The sequence below is a fragment of the Lathamus discolor genome, chromosome 5, assembly GCF_037157495.1.
Source record: "Lathamus discolor isolate bLatDis1 chromosome 5, bLatDis1.hap1, whole genome shotgun sequence".
NCBI lineage: Eukaryota > Metazoa > Chordata > Aves > Psittaciformes > Psittacidae > Lathamus > Lathamus discolor.
Genome location: NC_088888.1, coordinates 72629445 through 72648628, shown reverse-complemented (window position 1 = coordinate 72648628; position 19184 = coordinate 72629445). Strand labels below are relative to the sequence as shown.

The 19184-nt window shown below is 36.9% G+C and overlaps 1 long non-coding RNA gene across 1 annotated transcript; it reads left to right on the top strand.

Annotated features, from left to right (window-relative positions):
- The first annotated feature begins 282 nt into the window (after positions 1-282).
- On the top strand, positions 283-17739 carry LOC136014375 (uncharacterized). The gene is made up of 4 exons (XR_010612667.1): positions 283-444; positions 1947-2191; positions 14318-14435; positions 16026-17739. It is a non-coding gene; the product is annotated as an uncharacterized LOC136014375 (long non-coding RNA).
- Positions 17740-19184: the final 1445 nt, after the last annotated feature.

Sequence of the window (19184 nt, the reverse complement as noted above, 5' to 3'; positions counted from 1 at the left end):
TTATGCAGTATGTCTTGTACTTGGCAGCATACGATTTCAGATGACTTCACAAGAAGTATCCCTAAGGACTATCTGCATCTTATTCGTGTCCTTCAAGAATCTCCATATTTTCTGTTGAAAAAATAGAAAGCAATAGCTGTAGAAGGAAAGAGAAAACTGCTAGTTGCAAAAATAAATATGTTATAAAAAGCAAAAAAAGTACTTCACTTTTAGCTGGAGCACCTGTATAGCACATCTGTTTCAGCTGCTATCACAATATTAACTGATTCTTTCCAGGCAACAACAGTGTATTTTGTTTTCTGGGAACTGAAGACATATAGCATCTGGTGAACCTGAAATTTTGGGGATGATTATAAATATCAGTCTTCTTCAAAAACACTATTCAGCATGTCAGCAGTATACAGTTTTGAAAACTTTTGTGACCCAGTTTGCAAACAAGTTCAGGTGAGCCCCCTGATGTGCATTTACGTATTCATCCCCTCTGAAGTCATCATTGTTCATCTGCATTAAAAATGCCACCAGCAGGGCTCAACGTGTCATTTTCAAGCAACATTTTCAGTCTCTCAACAAACATACTGTTTAAGGAATAGTTCTTTTCAGTAGTATTCTCCTTCTCCTTGAGGACTGCTTACGTATCTAAGTGCAATTCAGTTTGGAATGGCATACCTGTAGGTCAAAGAACAGACTAAAGGGGCTAAACCAGACATAAATCAGAATGAAATACATGGCTATGTAGAAGGCTCAGTTGGATAAAACAAACCATGTATCCATTTGTGCACAGCATGTCTCTCCCAGATGAGCAGATTTGAGAAAACAGGCTTCATAGACAGAACAAGTGTTGTCCATTGATATACATAATAAATCATCAGTCTAGAGAATTTGTCAATAACATGCTGCTCTAAACATCCATATGTCCATAGCATTAGGCTCATGTTGTTGCAACTAAATGAGATCTCAACCAGCACAGAATGAAAAAAAGAAGTATAACTTTAAGTGGCAGCAGATCAGTTTGTAGAAAACAGGCATTTTATCTGCAGGTTTTTGTGGGTTTTTTTCAGAACGGTTTGGCAAATGCATTATTCTATTGTAAGAACAAGGAGCACCAGTTTATACTCTGCATGCCTATTAAAAATCTAGACAGGCATTGGGAAAACTCTTTTAACAAATTCAGACCACCTACAGTGTTCCCAAATACACGACCAACTTTGGCAATGCCTACAGCACAGCTCACTCAGGTGGACTCAGTAAATGATCAGTCATTCGAGTATTTGAATAGGGGGCAGCTGAGGCAGATTCTGTTTTCAGCTCTACGTCTGCATTGCAGGGTGGCTGTGAGAAAGTCACATTTATTTCCCCATTGATACTTAATATGTCTTTTCCATTTAAGCTGTGTTCACCTAGGGTGGTCTTACCATGTGTTTGTTTAGTGTCTACATTGTATTTCTTATACAAAAAAGAGCCATCAAAGAACATCCAAGAAAAGTTTAAACACTATGTCAGGAAAAAAAAAATTCTGAGGAACTAAAGAGGATCATATATTCTAGATGAAAGTACTTATTACACAAAAGAAAGCTGGAATTTATTCAGAAATAAGTATCTCTAGCCCTTTTACTGGTTAAGATAATCTATAAAGGCCACTAATCTCTTTCTAAGTTATTATAAATGGTCCTAAATTCAAATCTATTTCCTGCCTGGTACTTTCCACCATGATTTATACTGCAACACATGAATAGCTAAATCAGAAATAAATAGCATTGCTCAAATTATCTCTTACAAATCCAAAATATATAAACTTTGATGTATTTAACGTGACACTCTTGTTATAACAAATGTGTGTTAGCTAACTAAGTTTATATGTAAGATACTCCTGGGCGGAAAATAAGGTTCTTTTGCGCTTTTTTACTGACTCAGACACTTCTCCATCTCTCTCTTTTTTTTTTTTTAAGGAGCCAATGGATAAGCAAAAGCAGAACTGCTGACTTTCAAAACTGAACAAAATGTTTCTTGAAGGGTTAGGGGAATTACCAAGAAGGGAGACGATTGTAAAGAGAAGAGGATAACTGGTTATCACTGGAAGAAACTCGATTTTTTTTAAATTATTGTATGGAAAAAGAATACAAAGAGGAAGCATCATTTTTTTTCAACAATCCTAGCAGAAGAGAACTCCAAAGAACAAATGGTCTCTGTGAAAGTAGGTTGAGCAGACTGTTTGGACTGGCCTGATATTGCTAACTCACACTAAGATGGTTTTGTGTAATATAATGTGGAGGTAACAAGAGAATGCTTAGGAGTGTAAATTTCAAACACTGACTTTCATAGCTAGTCAACAGTTCTGTGGGTGTGTAAGTCTGTGGTCAGCAGGAAGTGCCATTAAACATTTTTTTTAGGTGTGATAAACTCTGACTGAAAATAACACATTAGTGAAGAGTCCACATCTAAACAATTTTAAATTGTAGTCTGGAATACAAAGACAATATGCCTAAATACCAAAAGCAGCAATTTTTTAAATGTTTAAAGCTGGAGGCTAGTATTTTTCTGCTACTACAACTTCATATGCATATATATGTATGTGCATGTGTAAAGGAAAAGAGAAAGGAGGAGGGAGAGAGGGATAGGAAGATTCTTGTAAAGCGTAATTCAGAACTTCGATTTAGTAGGTTCCTGAAATTATGTAAGTATTCCACAGAAAATCAGACAACTGATAAAAAATCACTAGACTGGAACAGTCTGGGGTTTTTATTGTTTATGGGTAATTTACCACTTAGGCTTGTTGCAAGTTTTCCTCTTATTATCTACTATTCCTGATTTTCATGCCGTTTGTTATTTTCATGCAATTGCATACAATTGAATTTGGAACATAAAACATTACAGAGAAGAAAATAAATTATAATCAAAGAAAGAAAATTCAAATGAGCAAGTGAAATGTCAAGAACTATAAGGCACTTATTCTCCATCCCTTCCAATAGAAGAAGAAAGAGTAAATTAAAAATAGAAGTCAGAAGAAATAAAACTGCTCAATGATTTCTACTTTTCTCATATGGTAATAGTTAACATATGGAAATAATTGATAGGAGATTACATCGAAACAAAAAAGCTTGGAATCTAAACTAATGTAGACACTTACTTGGAAAACACTAAGGATAACCAGAAATTCAAAATATGTTTGGAAGAAAATTAAATACTTAGTCTGCAGGGAGTGAGCCAATGTATCACAGGTGAAACCTCCGGAAAAATTAATTATTTGAAAAATCAGTCTGTAATGGAGTATTACTGTATTTTTACAATTATGAAAAGGAGCTATAAAAGAGTATGAGATGATTTTTCTAACCACAAAAAAGAACTATGAGCTAACAGAACAACAGGATTGAAAAACAGACTGTGAGCTGTCTATTTTGTTTCTGTTTAAAGCTCTTGCATTTTATCCTTCCTGCAGACAGCTACACATATTTGTTCTGGATAGGTTTTTTTTTGACAAGGGCATTGTGGACTAAACACATCGTACTGTATTTTTCATTTTTAAGGTACAGGCACTCCATCCCCATCACTTTGAGGTAGTTTTGCTTTCCAGCAGAATGCTGCAGGTTTTAATCACAAGTCTACTTTTGGACTCGGTGTGAGATCAAAATAAATACACCACCAGCGTGAACACTTTTCTAAGATGGCAAGAGGGATTCCTGCTTGTCATAACTAATGATGGTGATCAAAGCAAACCAGGTGCTCACACTGACCCTGAGTTTTGATCGTTTACTATACTTTCCAATATCTGAGCCTGGGAGTGAGTTGCCCTAATGGCCTCTGATTACATTAGTGGCATATGGCATGAAAAAGGAGTAGAAGATAAGAAGCAGCAAGAAGGAGAGGGGAATGTCTAGCTATGCAGCATGTGTATGTCTAAAAACCTCCAGGCAATTGAAGTAAGCTCATATTCAAGGCTTTTCATATAGTGTACATGTTAATGCATTGAAATGCTTAGTAGGCTTTTCATGAAAGCTGGTCCCAAAGGGCACTGATATGATCCTTTACTCACCTTTGAGTAATTACTCATTTGAGTAGGCTCAGTAATTTCAAAGGGGTTTTGCATGTGTGTGTGTGTGTAGGTGTTCTTCTGAAGCCTGTGCAGATTCTGGCTCCTCAAAGGTACACACTAATGCCACATTTTTATACATTAAAATTATTTCTACTGAATTGAGTTTCTTTCGCCCATTGTTTGCAGTGGTGTTCATGATAGCCACCACGTACATTCACTCAACTGCAGACTACGATGCAGACAGACTAAAAATGCTATTTATCTTGGTAACATAAGTTTCTCATTAGTTCTAAAGATGGATTGTGTGATAGTGTTGATAGCTAAAGGCATTTTCAGAAGACTTGCTCCCATCAAGTCTGATTCACACATAAGAGAATCTTTCTGAAAACAGTTTTCTTTTGTCTGTGCCAGCATTTGAATAATTTTAAGTACAGCAGCAGCAAGTTTAAAAGTACAGATATAATTTCTTAGCATCGCAAGTTTCTCCAGCTGCTGTCTACATTTCAGATGTTCACCAAACACATTACAGCCAGAGAGAATAAAAGTAGCAGGTGACATTATTATATGGACCAGAAGCTGAGATAATTATTTAATTCACATCCTAGAAAAAAGCAATGATAAGAAAAAAGATCTCTGGTAGCATCTTTGTAAGATTCTTCTTCACAAAGTTCAGAGAGAACCAAGAACATGAGTACCCTATTTTTCTGTCTAGAAAAGTGGAATCTTTCGTCAGCACTCTAATAAGGCAGGAATTCAAAGCTGTGCTTTTTATAAAAGAAAGAAATGTCAACTTTCAAAATACCTGCACTTCTCGGCATGGGAAAGTTTGTTTTTTTCTGTGCCATGCTATCCTTGTTGTAAGCAAAAACAAGAGAGACTAATCAAAGTTACCTGCTTCTACTGAAAACTAGGATTCTATTAATCATTAAATCATGTCTGCTGGCCCACTTATTGCCATCATCGGCAATATTAAAACATTCCCTCTAACTGAAAGATTGCCAGTGAAGATCTCAGCTAAACCAAGCAGCCACACAGTGATCTAAATATCTACCCTGATGATATAATTTCACAAGATTACAATTTTACACAAAACGGAGCTATCAGTGTTTATTCAGCATAACCCTTACTGTTAAAAAGCCTGCGAATAGGATGCATTTAATCTTTTCTACTAAAACAAAGGCTTGGTATCTACATTGTCCTACACTGGTTCAGCCACCTTTGGACTGCTTGTTACTACCGATGCTCCAGGTGTCAGGCTTTTCTGTAGTATCTGCCTTTAAAAGTGGAAAAGAAAGTCCCCATTGTTTCTTTTCCTCTCAGCATTTCTGTTTACACTTACAGACTTTTGACTGTAGCTGCCAGTGTATACCAGTTCTGATGCTAGGGGAATTAAGAAAAATTTAAATATGGAATTACAGTCAGCACAGAATTCAGCTGAAATCACACACTTTCGCTTACAGCACCATAGATGAATACATTTACAAATAGAGGGATGAAGTTCAATATCACAAATAACAACACAACGAAAGAATGTCGAGCCTGTGGTCCTTGGTCGTCATGGCACCATGCATGTCAGAGTTCAAGGATCATCTGCGTGGTGCTGTTAGTCATACAGTTTAGTGTTAGGTAGTACTGTGAGGAGCAGGGAGTTGGACTCCATGATCCTTATGGATCTTTTCCAACTTGAGATATTCTATGATTCTAATGTATTGGTCTTCCTTTGAAGTGCCTTTACTATGTAAATGATCTGCTTTAAGCTTAATTCTGCAGACAGTTCCCTTGCTGAATATTATGTGGCCTCAGAAGCCACAGTGCTGGATTACAAGTTTGTAATTGCATGGTGTCAGATTGTACCTCATCTAATTCCATGTCACAGTAAATTACAGGTGTCTGGGTCCTGCAGCATTTGTATCATTAAAAAGCCAAACTATGCAATTGCATTGCATGCTAGGTGGTACCATGGAGTTCTGACCTCGATATGTAATTTAAGTAACTCATAATGCATTAAAAGTAACTGATGGAAGTATTTAGTAGTGTCACAGGCAGTAGAGAAGATAGATATAATCTCTTTTATATTTTGCAAACTGGAGTTCTGCCACCAAGTAGAAAGCAAAGGTGATACACTTTCTGTTGTACAGAAAGCCAGCTGATATAATGTTGTCCACAAGCTTCTACTATGCTGTTATTTATATCATTCTGTTGGCAGGTTTGTCATTTTCTGGGTTGTAAATGCAACATCCAAAATACGCAGGAGAGGCTGAATGAATGATCCAACTAGTTCTATGTATACACCTCAATTTATGTCACATTAAATATAGCAACACTTGTGGTACTTTGTAAAAACATTTATTTTGTACCCAGGAAAATCAGGGCAGACCTGGTCTTTGTCTATGACAATAAAATAAATATTTTTGCCCTCAACCACCTGGCTTCAGAAATACCATCATCCATGGCATAATGTTTTGCTGTCTTGTATATGCTGAAAAAACATCACCGATTTTCATATTATAAGTAAGTTTACTGTGAAGAATCACCGTCATAGGTCAAAGGCGATAAGTCAAAGAAGTGGTTTTAACTTGGCTTAATGGAAGACGCTTAAGGTCACTGGAACAGGTATATTTTCTTGTGATCCTGTCATCACAAGAGGAGGGGAGTTTGACAACAAATTTGTGCTTCTTGGAGCAGAAAGATTTTAGATCTGATACAGAAATAATTATTTTCTACCAGAAAAAAAAAATTATTTCAATTTTTAAAAACAATGGGAAACAAGTTTTGTGGGTTACCTACAGGAGGGATTTAGTTTTTGTGGAATGCATACCCAACTTACACTGATTGTCAAACTTTCCTCTGCATCAAAATGAAGATATTTTAAAAGCCTTCACAGAAAAATATTTAAAAAGTATTATTAATTCCCTAAAAATTATAGTTGCCTGACCAAGTGTTCTGTCAAAAAATGTTGGAAGTCATGAAATGGTGTCAAAAAATCTCCTCTTTCACTAGAACCTTACCCTTCCATTAATGACAGGTAAATTTTTCAAAAGCTATTACCCGATTTAACAGCCTAAATCACATTTTAGAGGTGACTTTAGCATTTAATAACTCAACCTTACTTTGAAAGCAACTCAGAAGTTACATGTCATCTGTTTCTGCCCTTTTGAAAATCACATCTTGCACTTAGTGCAATCTTTAGACCCCTTGGAAAAGCTGGTTTAAAAACCTTTTTAAAAAATGTCACACTCATAAGGATACTTCTAACGATGGAGTTAGAAGCTTTCAGTGCATGTCTGAGGTATATTCCCTTGCTCTTTTCCTCCATGTTAAAGCAATATCTGAGCAAATGTTTTGCATCTGTTCTTTCATGGAAAAGCAATGACATACCTGTATCAGGGAAATGAATCAAAACATTTTTACCTGTATACAGTATGATGTGTATGCTGAAATACATGAAGACAAGGCAGAGGAATGGAAGGGGTATTAGGTACATTAATGTTTTTGGCTTGCTAAAACCAAAATGAATTTGTAAAATGAACACAGTTGCTGGCATGACTGATTTGCCTAGCTTATCTGTAGTAGTCTAGCTCCATTTTTAGCTATAATATTTTACCTAGTTTTTGTGTGCTATCTCTCTAACATTCACCTCACCTGAAATCACTTGTGCTTGGAATATGAAGGAAACTATTAACACCAATAAACTATCAGTGTCTCTGATGTATGACAGCTGCAAAGAAGAAGGTGAAAATTTGAAAACAAATGGTGTGACTAGTTCTGCAAAGACTGTGTGCATTTTCTTCATGCTCCAAATTCTGAAAGCCCCTATTGGCACTAATTGCAATATTTACTGTGTGCCTGAAGATGCACATCTATCTTTTTATGATAAGGGCCTGTAGCTTTGATTAAAGGACAGGATGTAAGTTACCCTCTATATTGTTGGAGTTACAGAGACCAATAAAACTTTCTGCAGCACAAGGATGCATGTGTGCATGATACATTTATTGGTCTGGCCCTACATACTCAGTAGTTCTTTACCCAGTGTTTCTACAGTTGTTTATTTATGCAAAATGGGAACTAGAATGAAGTTTGGACAGCTGAAACAGTATAAGCAATGGTCACATTTGGATACACAGTAGAATACAGCACATCAGCAGTGGAATGCTACAAATGCAGTATTTAATGCTAGTAGAATGCTGTTGTGACTAGAATCAGGCTTTTAGTCAAGTAAAGAGATATTTCTTGATATTATAGGGTCACACCCTACTGTCAAGTTTTAAGTAGCACTCTGCATTGATCTCAGTGGGTAGCTGTGTTTAAAAATTGATGGCATGACCTGGCCCTTAATATGGAATGACATCTGAAAGGAACATAGACATTTTGCTGCCCTCTGCACAGTGAGAAAAAGGAGAGGAGGAAGGAGGAAGACACAGAACAGGCCTCATGCTATCCTGATGCATGTGAAGGGCACAAAAGTTTAAGCAGTATTAATAGCTTGATCCTCAGATTGCCTAATAACCAATATTAACTTAGTTTATTTCCACTGACTTCAGTGGAGTTGCTTTGAATTTACGTCTTTGTTAATGCAATCAGAATTTAATTGATTATATACCTGTAATTTAAGACACAAATTAAGAAACCTTTCTATAAAAAATGAATTAGATTTTATACAGATGTTTTTTATTCAATACATTGTTGCTATGTTAATGCACACAAAATCTTAGGAATATACACAAATGAGATAGATTGTAAATAAAAATATCTTTTTTATTGTTTTAGAAAAACATATACTTTAAGTATTTTGTATAAAAAGTACTAGGGTCTCTGAAGATATTGGCACAAATCTAGAATGACAAAATTGGGAAATTAATATGGCACAATAGAAAATAGTATTGGCCCTTTTATCTCAGACCAGAAATATGTTTTAAATACACTTGGAGTTAAATGAAGAAATATTTTAATGAAAAAAAATATTTGAAGCATCTCATAAATATGTGATTAATGAAAGGATTTTGGACTTGGAAGCAGAGCCTGAATTGTTACATTAATATTTCTAACATTTTTTTCAGGTTGGAAATCTATGGATATCGCATAACATTTGGGCTGCAAATGTTAACTATTTACCTGTCTGGATTTCACCAAACACTTTTTTATCAATCTTAAAACTTAAAACAAACTGTAAGGGTTTTTGGCTTCTGTTTTTTTTTTTTTTTTTTATTATTATCTGACCAGAGAATAACTTCTGAAAGCTTTATTTATTCTGATTAAAATTCAACTCGTAGAAAAGTTATTTGTCTTGCTCAGGTGTTCATATAGTTTGTATAAACTTCCATTTTCCTTCGGTAGCCAGTGATGTATTTTCTTAGAACCACAGATTTATAGACTGGTTTGGGTTGGAAGGAACCTTAAAGGTCATCTGGTTCTAACACCCCTGCCATTGGCAGGGATACCTTCCACTTGACCAGGTTGCTCAAAGCCCCATCCAACCTGGCCTTGAACACTGCCAGGGATGAGGCAGCGGCAGCTTCTCTGGGCAACCTGTGCCAGTTCCTCACCACCCTCACAGTAAAGAATTCCTTCCTAATGTTTAATCTAAATCTACCTTCTTTCAGTTTAAAACCATTCCCCCTTCTTCTATCACTACATGCAAGCATGCCAGAGAGGGACACTTCATCAGGGACTGTAGAGATAGGACAAGGAGTAATACGTTTAAACCTAAACACAGGAAGGTTAAATAAAAGGAAGAAGTTCTTTACACTGAGAGTGGTGAGGCACTGGAACAGGTTGCCCAAAGAAGTCATAAATGCTCCATCCCTGGCAATGTTCAAGGCCTGGTTGGACAGAGCCTTGAATGATATGGGTGCTGAGGGAGCTGGCGGAGGTCATTGCTAGGCCACTTTCCATCATCTTTGGTAAGTCGTGGGAAACGGGCGAGGTGCCTGAGGATTGGCGGATGGCAAAGGTCACACCAATCTATAAGAAGGGCAAGAAGGAGGACCCGGGTAATTATAGACCGGTCAGCCTTACCTCCATCCCTGGAAAGATGATGGAACAACTTATTCTTGACTCCATCACTAGGCATATCAAGGATGAGGGGGTCATTAAGAACAGCCAACATGGTTTTATGAGGGGGAAGTCATGTATGACCAACCTTATAGCCTTCTATGAGGAAGTGACTAGGTGGAGGGATGATGGTAGAGCGGTAGATGTAGTTTTTCTTGATTTCAGTAAGGCATTTGATACTGTCTCCCACAGCATCCTCATAGATAAGCTAAGGAAGTGTGGGCTTGACGATCAAGTAGTGAGGTGGATCGAGAACTGGTTGAAAGGAAGAAGGCAGAGAGTTGTGGTCAATGGCGCAGAATCTAGCTGGAGGTCTGTGACTAGTGGAGTTCCTCAGGGGTCGGTGCTGGGACCGGTGCTGTTTAATATTTTCATCAGTGACCTGGATGAGGGAACTGAGTGCACCCTCAGCAAGTTTGCTGATGACACAAAACTGGGAGGAGTGGCTTACACACCAGAGGACTGTGCTGCCATTCAGCGAGACCTGGACAGGCTGGAGAGTTGGGCGGGGAGAAACTTGATGAAATTTAACAAGGGCAAGTGTAGAGTCTTGCATCTGGGGAAGAACAACCCCATGTACCAGTACAGGTTGGGGGTTGACCTGCTGGAAAGTAGTGAAGGGGAAAGGGACCTGGGGGTCCTGGTGGATAGGAGGATGACCATGAGCCAGCAATGTGCTCTTGTGGCCAAGAAGGCAAATGGCATCTTAGGGTGCATTAGAAAGGGAGTGGTTAGTAGGTCAAGAGAGGTTCTCCTCCCCCTCTACTCAGCCTTGGTGAGGCCGCATCTGGAATATTGCGTCCAGTTCTGGGCCCCTCTGTTCAAGAAGGACAGGGAATTGCTTGAAGGAGTCCAGCGCAGAGCCACAAAGATGATTAAGGGAGTGGAACATCTCCCTTATGAGGAGAGGCTGAGGGAGCTGGGTCTCTTTAGCTTGCAAAAGAGGAGACTGAGGGGTGACCTCATCAATGTTTACAAATATGTGAAGGGTAGGTGTCAGGATGATGGAGCTAGGCTTTTTTCAGTGATATCCAGTGATAGGACAAGGGGCAATGGGTGTAAACTGGAACATAGGAAGTTCCACGTTAACATCAGGAAGAACTTCTTTACTGTAAGAGTGACAGAGCACTGGAACAGGTTGCCCAGGGGGGTTGTGGAGTCTCCTACACTGGAGATATTCAAGGCCCGCCTGGACAAGTTCCTGTGTGATGTACTGTAGGTTACCCTGCTCTTGCAGGGGGGTTGGACTAGATGATCTTTTTAGGTCCCTTCCAACCCTTGGGATTCTGTGATTCTGTGATTCTGTGATATGGTTTAGTGTAGGGTGTCCCTGCCCATGGCAGGGGGGGTAGAAATAGATGATCTTAAGGTCCTTTCCAACCCTAACTATTCTATGATTCTGTGATTCTATGCCCTTGGAAGAAGTCCCTCTACAGAAAAAGACTTAAATTAAGTCTTAATTGAAGTCTGCAGGAAGACACTTAAATTCAGCCTCTCAACCATGTTGTAATCATTTTGACCTTACTGATTTGCTTCTTCTCATATCAACATCCACACATAAACTTGTATTGCAAGGCTACATATTCATGTGAGTAAAATTCTCTCATCGCTAGTTTCTTTGGTTGGTTGGTTGATTGGTTGTGTTGGGTTGGTTTTGGGTGTTTGGTTTTTGGTTTTATTTTGGGGGGGTTTTCTTGGTTTGTTTTTTGGAGGGTGTTTTGTTTTGGTTTTTTGTTTTGTGGGGTTTTCCACCCTCTTTCTCAACAAAAGGGATGATCTGGTTCAAATTACAATATGAATACAACATAGGCAGAGCAGAGGGATGTATGCAATGAAGATTAAAAATAATACACTGAGATCACTGTAGCTTCCTCAATGTCAAAAAATGTGTCATTGTAAATCCTCTGGGACTGCCTGAACAATACTTGCATATTCCAGGCCTTATGTCAGGCTGATACCCATCTGTCTATTTAGGCTTGGTCTCTCCTGTCCTTTCTTCTATCCCTCCCTCTGTTGTGGGGGAATGGGAATGGAGGGGCTCTGAACAGCATGATTTCCCTTCATTTTATTCAAAGATGAGATCCACTGGACATTATATTTCCTTGCGAGGTACTCTAACCCTGTCTGCGTGCAGCTGTAGGATGTTTTTGTGCTAATTCTAAAAGAAATAAGTCAGCACCCAACATTTTAAATAACCTTGAGTATCACTACTGTATTTGAATAATTTATATCAGGGTCCTGACTCCAACTTGCAAATAAATAGATAAATCTTAGTACAGAGGCTGAGATTTTGCAGCATGCATAGCAAAAAAATTGCAGCCAAATCAAAAGATAGCAGAAAGAGGTAACTTTAAGGCCTTCTTCTGATTCTGTGCTGCCCTAGAGCTGAAGAGGTGTCTGGCATAATTTTGAAACTCTAACGGATTGCCCTGTGAGCCACAGCAGTACACACACTGTCTTTCCTTCCTTTGGGACCATCTCTGAATGGGGGGATTCTTTGAAGAGGGATAATTGGTAGAGGAACCCCTCTCTTGCATAATCAAGGCTGAGACTGCCAGGCAGGTCACTGTACAAAGCTGCTACTGATGAATATTTTGTGATCATGCTTTAGGCAAGGGTGTGCATATAGAGCATCTATCACAACCATGAAAATAGTTACATACTTCTTTACCAGTAGAATAGACACTCTGGCTTTTTGTCTGCAGTAAGGCAGCATACACTTGGTTTCTCTCTATCATCATATAATCTATAGCTGACATAACAAAACTCAAAATTGCATATCTACTGAAAGCACCCTCAATGCAATATTCCCAGTTCTTTTTCTTTAACAATTTACAAATCCTACTGGATGTGAAGTCAGCCATGGTTTGTTTGGAAATACATACTATAACTGGCAAGAAAACATGAATTAGCTGATTAGTGTCTGGTTGCTTCTTCCTGCCCACTGCGTGAAACAAGCAGAGCATGTAGCATCCTGGTGCCCGGAGGACCAAGCAAAGAATGCAATTCCCAGGCAAGATCCTTGTCTGGCTTCTAGTAAGATGTTACTATCTCTGCATCCTGTATTTCTCGTGAACTAGGCTCAAATGTTACTAAGGGAGAAGTGATAGGTAGACAAAGCCTTCAACAAAGCAGGATTGTTTTTCCTTAGGAAACCAGTCTAGGCAGAAACTAACACTTTAATAGCCCATACTGTTTCTTGGTCACTTCAAGCGGAGTGACCATATTCCGGAAGGAGAAGCTATTGACCTCCTTTAGTTTGCATGAGAAATTCTTGGTCCTTTCTAATGTTATACTGTGACTGTATTTATTACCTGACTTCAGGTAGGTGTATCAGTAGGTGCAAAATATTGCAAGTTGCCTTTGGAGTTTTCAGAAGTAGACTTTTAACATCTGACATTATTCTATTCTTATTTAGGGGACTTGACGACAGGAATATACCTGCTAAGCTTTATAGCTGAAATATATATAAAAAAATATCTACTACTATCTGGCAATTATTCATTTAATGCATACAACACAACCTTCTGAATAGTCTCTAAATCAGTATGTGACTGCCCAAAGTCTTACATATCTGAGAATCAGGTCACCTATACAGTTATAAGATAGTCATCTTCAGCTTCTCTTATGTCCCTAAACTAGCAGATACTTGTACAAGCAGACACACAGAATTTTGAAAGATGAATTCTGCAATGCGATGCTTATCTATTAGACTGTCCTTGGACAAAAAAGGGTAACAACAGACCTGTCTAGTCTTCTCCCTGAATGGCTGCTTCAATATTTGCTCTCTGACTGGCCTCATGCCTCTTGTTTTCTCGAGTCTGCAGTGGCTGTTTCAGTAGAAGAAAAGGTAGTAATATTTTCAGTGTAAACACAGACACTACCTTATATTTATTTAAGTCTTGTGAAAGTGTGTGATCTTATTTTATCTATATTATTTGCCTTGGTTAATATGTTTACCACCTTTGGAGAGTATAAGAACTGAAAACTCAAGCAAAAACTGGGAATTTATGTTTCGTATTTTGAGGGAAACCTGTCTCTATCAGTCTCTAAAGAATGATCACTCTTCAGTTAGACATTACAATCAGGAAAGAAACAATAATAGAACCCTCAGATTCTGAAAATTGAATGAACAGCGATGCCTTAATTTACAGTCTAGAATCAGCAAAATTTCAGATAAAAGAAGAAATTAATAATTATTCTTTTACAGTATGTCTTTTTTTTTTTTCTTCTCTTTAGGTTGTATCTCACTTGTCACGTACACTTTGTTGATTGTCTACCTCAATGAAAAAGGAACCTAGACACCTGCTATACTCAGCCTGAATTGTCCAGTTGAGGCAGGATACTTGCTCTGGAGGTACTGTAGCACTTAAACAATGTGAGAAGTCCTGCACTTGATTTGTGATACCAGTGAACACAAATAATTTCTTGGCATTCATTAACATTCTTTTGTTAAATATCTGACATTATACTTTCTCACAGAACCTCCCGGATAATTTAGGCAGTAGCAAAATAATCATTCTATGAATACATTTGAGACACCCAGCCACGAGGAAATAACAACCTCCACTATGTTTAGCTCCTCTTCAATAGTGATTGTTGCTCCTGAACAAGGGAGTCTACTTTTCTCAGCAAGAAATATTTTCCCCATCCTACAAAACAGGGAGATGTTTCTCATTTTAATTCTGATAAACCATCTCACATGAAAGTTCATCCATTTTAAAGTTAACAATAACCACATGTAGGACCTAAAGAACAACCCTTTTTGGAGTGAAGATTGAATATGCCACACATCTAATGAATGGCTGCCTGTCTCATGCTGCTGTATGTACAGTAATACCTACTGTACTGTACAGTCGATATTCAGGCTACTGCAGAGCTAAAATGTTTACATAGTGTGTCATTATTTCCTTAGAAAATTCCTGTACTTATCTTTCTCTGCTTTTAGTCTGAGTGTTATACTGTGAATTCTGAGAATTCTTCGGTACTTCATATCGGAAAAAAAAAAAAAAATCTCAATATAGTGCTTAAAATGTGTTTCGCAACCAAGACTTTTAAAATTAAGTCCAAAGGAATAGAGTGAATAGAAATAGAGTTCTGGTTTCCTGCTGATTGAAAACTGCTGTTGTATAATTCCCATTTTCCTTTACTAAGTTATCATAATTTATGTTTCTGTTTGCCTCTTTTTTCTTTTCGTAGTGCTTCTTTTCAGAAGGAGGAAACAACATTCTTTTTCCTTATGGGTGTTCTGGGACTATCCAATGACAAAACATTATGCATTTCAACAGAAAATTAGTCATCTCCCACATAAAAAACATGTTTTGTGCATGTGACCTTATGGAAACTAATGTGAAAAATGTATCTCAAGCCATCTCTTAGATCTCAATTTTACCACTCCCATTTTTTATTTTTATTTTTTATTAATATTGGTATAATTTATTTTATATCATTAAATGATAAAATTATTGGTTGTTTTTAGAATCTTGTAAAAGTAGTGTGTAAGAGCTATGTACCTTATTTACCAAGTTCCTAATGGATTCATACTCTCTTAATTTCAATGTTTTAACATATCAGTGAGCTTATATTCGTAAGTATGCATTCTAAGTAGTTCCCAACACAGACTGGCTGTTTATGGTGCTTTTTCCTTATCACTATTTAAAGTACACAGGAGATTCTGCACAAGCACCTGATAATTTAAAGAAAAACTTACAGAAGCCAAGGCTGAATCTGTATAGCTATAAGTACTGAGAATTTTTTGTAAAAAAAAAAAATAAATCACTATGATTGAAAAATTTCAAGCATGGTTGTAGTTATATTTATTAGTCTGATAAATACCTGTGCATATTTTCCTAAGAGACATACAAAAATCAAATGATGATGGAAGTAGATTGGTTTCTTAGAATATGAATGGCATAACAGAACGTTCTTGCTTTTCTTTTTTTTTTAGCTGTAAGTCCAGATGACAGAAATAACTACGTGAGCAACCAACACTGTGCCATTTGCTGAACCACCACGCTTCACAGCTGTTGCCTACGAGAAGGTTTTAGTCTCTGCATTTCTGAACCAGTAAAAAGATGATTTAAGAAGAGATGAATACATGGTTTTCCATGGTAAACTGGATTGCTTTTTTGAGAAATTATGCAGAATGAGTAGTCATTGCAGGGTACAGTGTATAATGCACTCAGTGTACTTCTGAACCATGTCACTGAAAGATGTATCTCTATATTATGGTTTAACATTTCCATACAGAGTTTCAATTTACTCCAATATTAGGTATGTTCACTTTTTTTGGACAAAGAATTTATCTTTCATTATCTTCAATATTTTCTGTATGTACCATGTGTTTCAGCTCACCTCAGTACAGATTCATTATAGCAGCACTAGTTGGCTTCATCATACTCAATTAGAACACCAGAAAATTCCTTGCAATAGAGCTCTAAAGAGTGTGAAATTTGTCCTTTTTAATGTACATTTGGAAGACTTAAAACACATGTGTTTTAGTGGAACTAATCATAATGATTTAAAAATCGGCATTTTGGTTTTAAAGTGCACCAGGAATTCCTTACTTCTACTGAAGTTATTTCAATATGCTAAAAACCTGAATTCTGGGGAAAAGAGTTGCATTAAGAAACAAGTCTTGTGAACAAAACTTAATGTAATGTACACTCCCAGTGAATCGACAACTAAGCCAAGTAAAGATAATAGATATTCTGGTTTATGCAAGAGAGAGCACACAAAGTCACCTTTCTTTTACTTGCTAATGTCAGAGTTTTCATGAAAATTCAATATAACAAAAAGTTTTCACAAAACTCCTCCAACTTCTACATGATACCACTGCTATTATTGAACTGCTATTTGTAAGAAAACAAAAATGCTGACATTAATGATGTTTCTCCAAGTATACATTTCATATGCTGCTTTTTTGCACAGTATTGAAATTAAGCCGACATAGGACTTTCTAAATTAAGGAAGGTTTTCCTGAGGATATGTAACAAGACAATTTAAATTTTAGATTTTCAGTACCCTCCTGCATGCAAGATACTTACATACAGAAAAAAAAATAGTATATCAGCATTTATATTTTAAATCAGTCACACATTCCTTGTCTACATAAAGAGCCAGTAAACCAATTTTTTTAATTTCTTGAATGATTTCTTTTAACCACTGTGTTTTAACATCTCAATGCACAAAAAAATCTTGTCACAGTAAAGAAGTATGTTATTTCACCTTTCTTTGGAAAAGATATTTTGTAATTTGCTTTTATTGTGCTTTTGTGTTGGAATTTTCCATTTATTTTTGCCATATGTCAGAACAATACCAAATCTTCCAGAAGAGAAAATGACAACTTTATTTGCAGTTATTTAAAATGCTTGTATTTCCAAAGCACATTTTGGTAAAACATTTGTCTTTAGGGGGAATGGTACACATTACGATTTCGACTTGTGCTTCTAATATCCTCCCTACAAATATTTGATATCTGGGTTTAATTACACTGTAAAAGAAAATCCTGCATTTCAGCACTGTGCAATTTACATTTAATTTAACAAGCAGATATATGTAAAATATATCTAACAGAATCATGTAAATCTGAAATACATCAATCTCTTTTATGTCTGTACCACTTGCAACACTGAAAAGAGGAAACGGCTCATTCTTTTAAGATGGAAAAATAAACTGATTTTATGTTTCAAGTTAATTGTTTCAGATGACTGAAGTGAAACATTCAGAGTGAAGTGCCTCTTGGCCAATAGAGCTTTTCCTTAGGAATATTATTCCTTTTGTACTATGGACAGATCGGAAAGAGGGCTAATGTTAGAATGCTTTTTTGGTGAAGACAATGAAATAGCATCATGTATCAAAGTGTGTGGTATGTGATGTTGCCCATATCAGAATTAAAGTTTTACTGCTATACTGATGCTAGGGGAGATGCTGGCTAATGGAGTCCCTGTGAGTACAGGATCTAGGGATGGAGAAGCATAGGGGCACAAAGGTAAACAGTATTTTAAATGTAGTGCTTACATCTTTCAAACCTTCTTTGAACTGCTTTGAATTATTGACTACATGGGGCTGGTTACGGAGTAAACAAGACTGTGGTGCTACATTGCAAAGGAAACACTAAATCTACTCCTAATTATACACGCAGAGTGGACATGCGGTAGAAGACAGCTGTTGAATGTTTAGCTGAATTTTAGGGTCAGGAGCCAAAGTACTTTACTTTCATACCTCTCAAAATACAAACGGTCATTCCAGGAGGCAAGACTCAGATATATGAAGTTTAGATTCACAGGTGGCCTCATTAACACCTGATAAAACTACTGAAATATGCATAATGATTTTAAGTGGTCTTGAATCAGGCTTTAGATGTCCATCTTATTCTCAAGCAGAAAAACTTGCTGACATCAATGAAAATTTTTACTTCCTAACAACTCAATGATCAGTTTTTAATTCATTGATCCCTGTTTCTGCTGTCCTGTGCCTACAGAAAACATGTTATAGTCTTTTTTGTTTTCCTTTTCCCCTAATGGTAGCTAGTATTACAGATTAAAGAATTTTAAGGGACTTGCTTGTGTAATTAAATGCAAAACAGCATATTGTAGCATTTAGAAGGCATTTTCAATACTCTTGTGCACTGGCTTAATCTGTTTTTTACTGGTGTCAACGTGAGCTCTACCATCAGCAAGAAGAGAAAGAAGCCATACCTGAAAGCTTTTCAAAACCTACCCTGTAGCTATTTAGTATGTAAGATAAAAATACAGCAAAGCAAAATCTTGTTTACATTAAGGTCTCTTTCTATCAGGCTAGCAATGTAGAAGACTTTTAAATATGTACAAATATAATTTACAAGTCCTTTAAATCCCTTCTTCTGCTATTTCCCCATGTAGATTGTACAGTAAAAAGGAAGCCTAAGATAAATGAAACTCTGATGCAGAGAGGCTCCATATTTTTAGGTGAATACAATCTGAAATTACTACTCTGTGAAATACATTTCAGAAGCATCAGAAAGCATATTTTTAATTTTAAGGCTATGCTCATCTCCATGAAAGTCACTGGAACAGGAGAGTTCAGGTATTTTATTTCAGAACAAGACCAAGGAGCCTGCACCTTG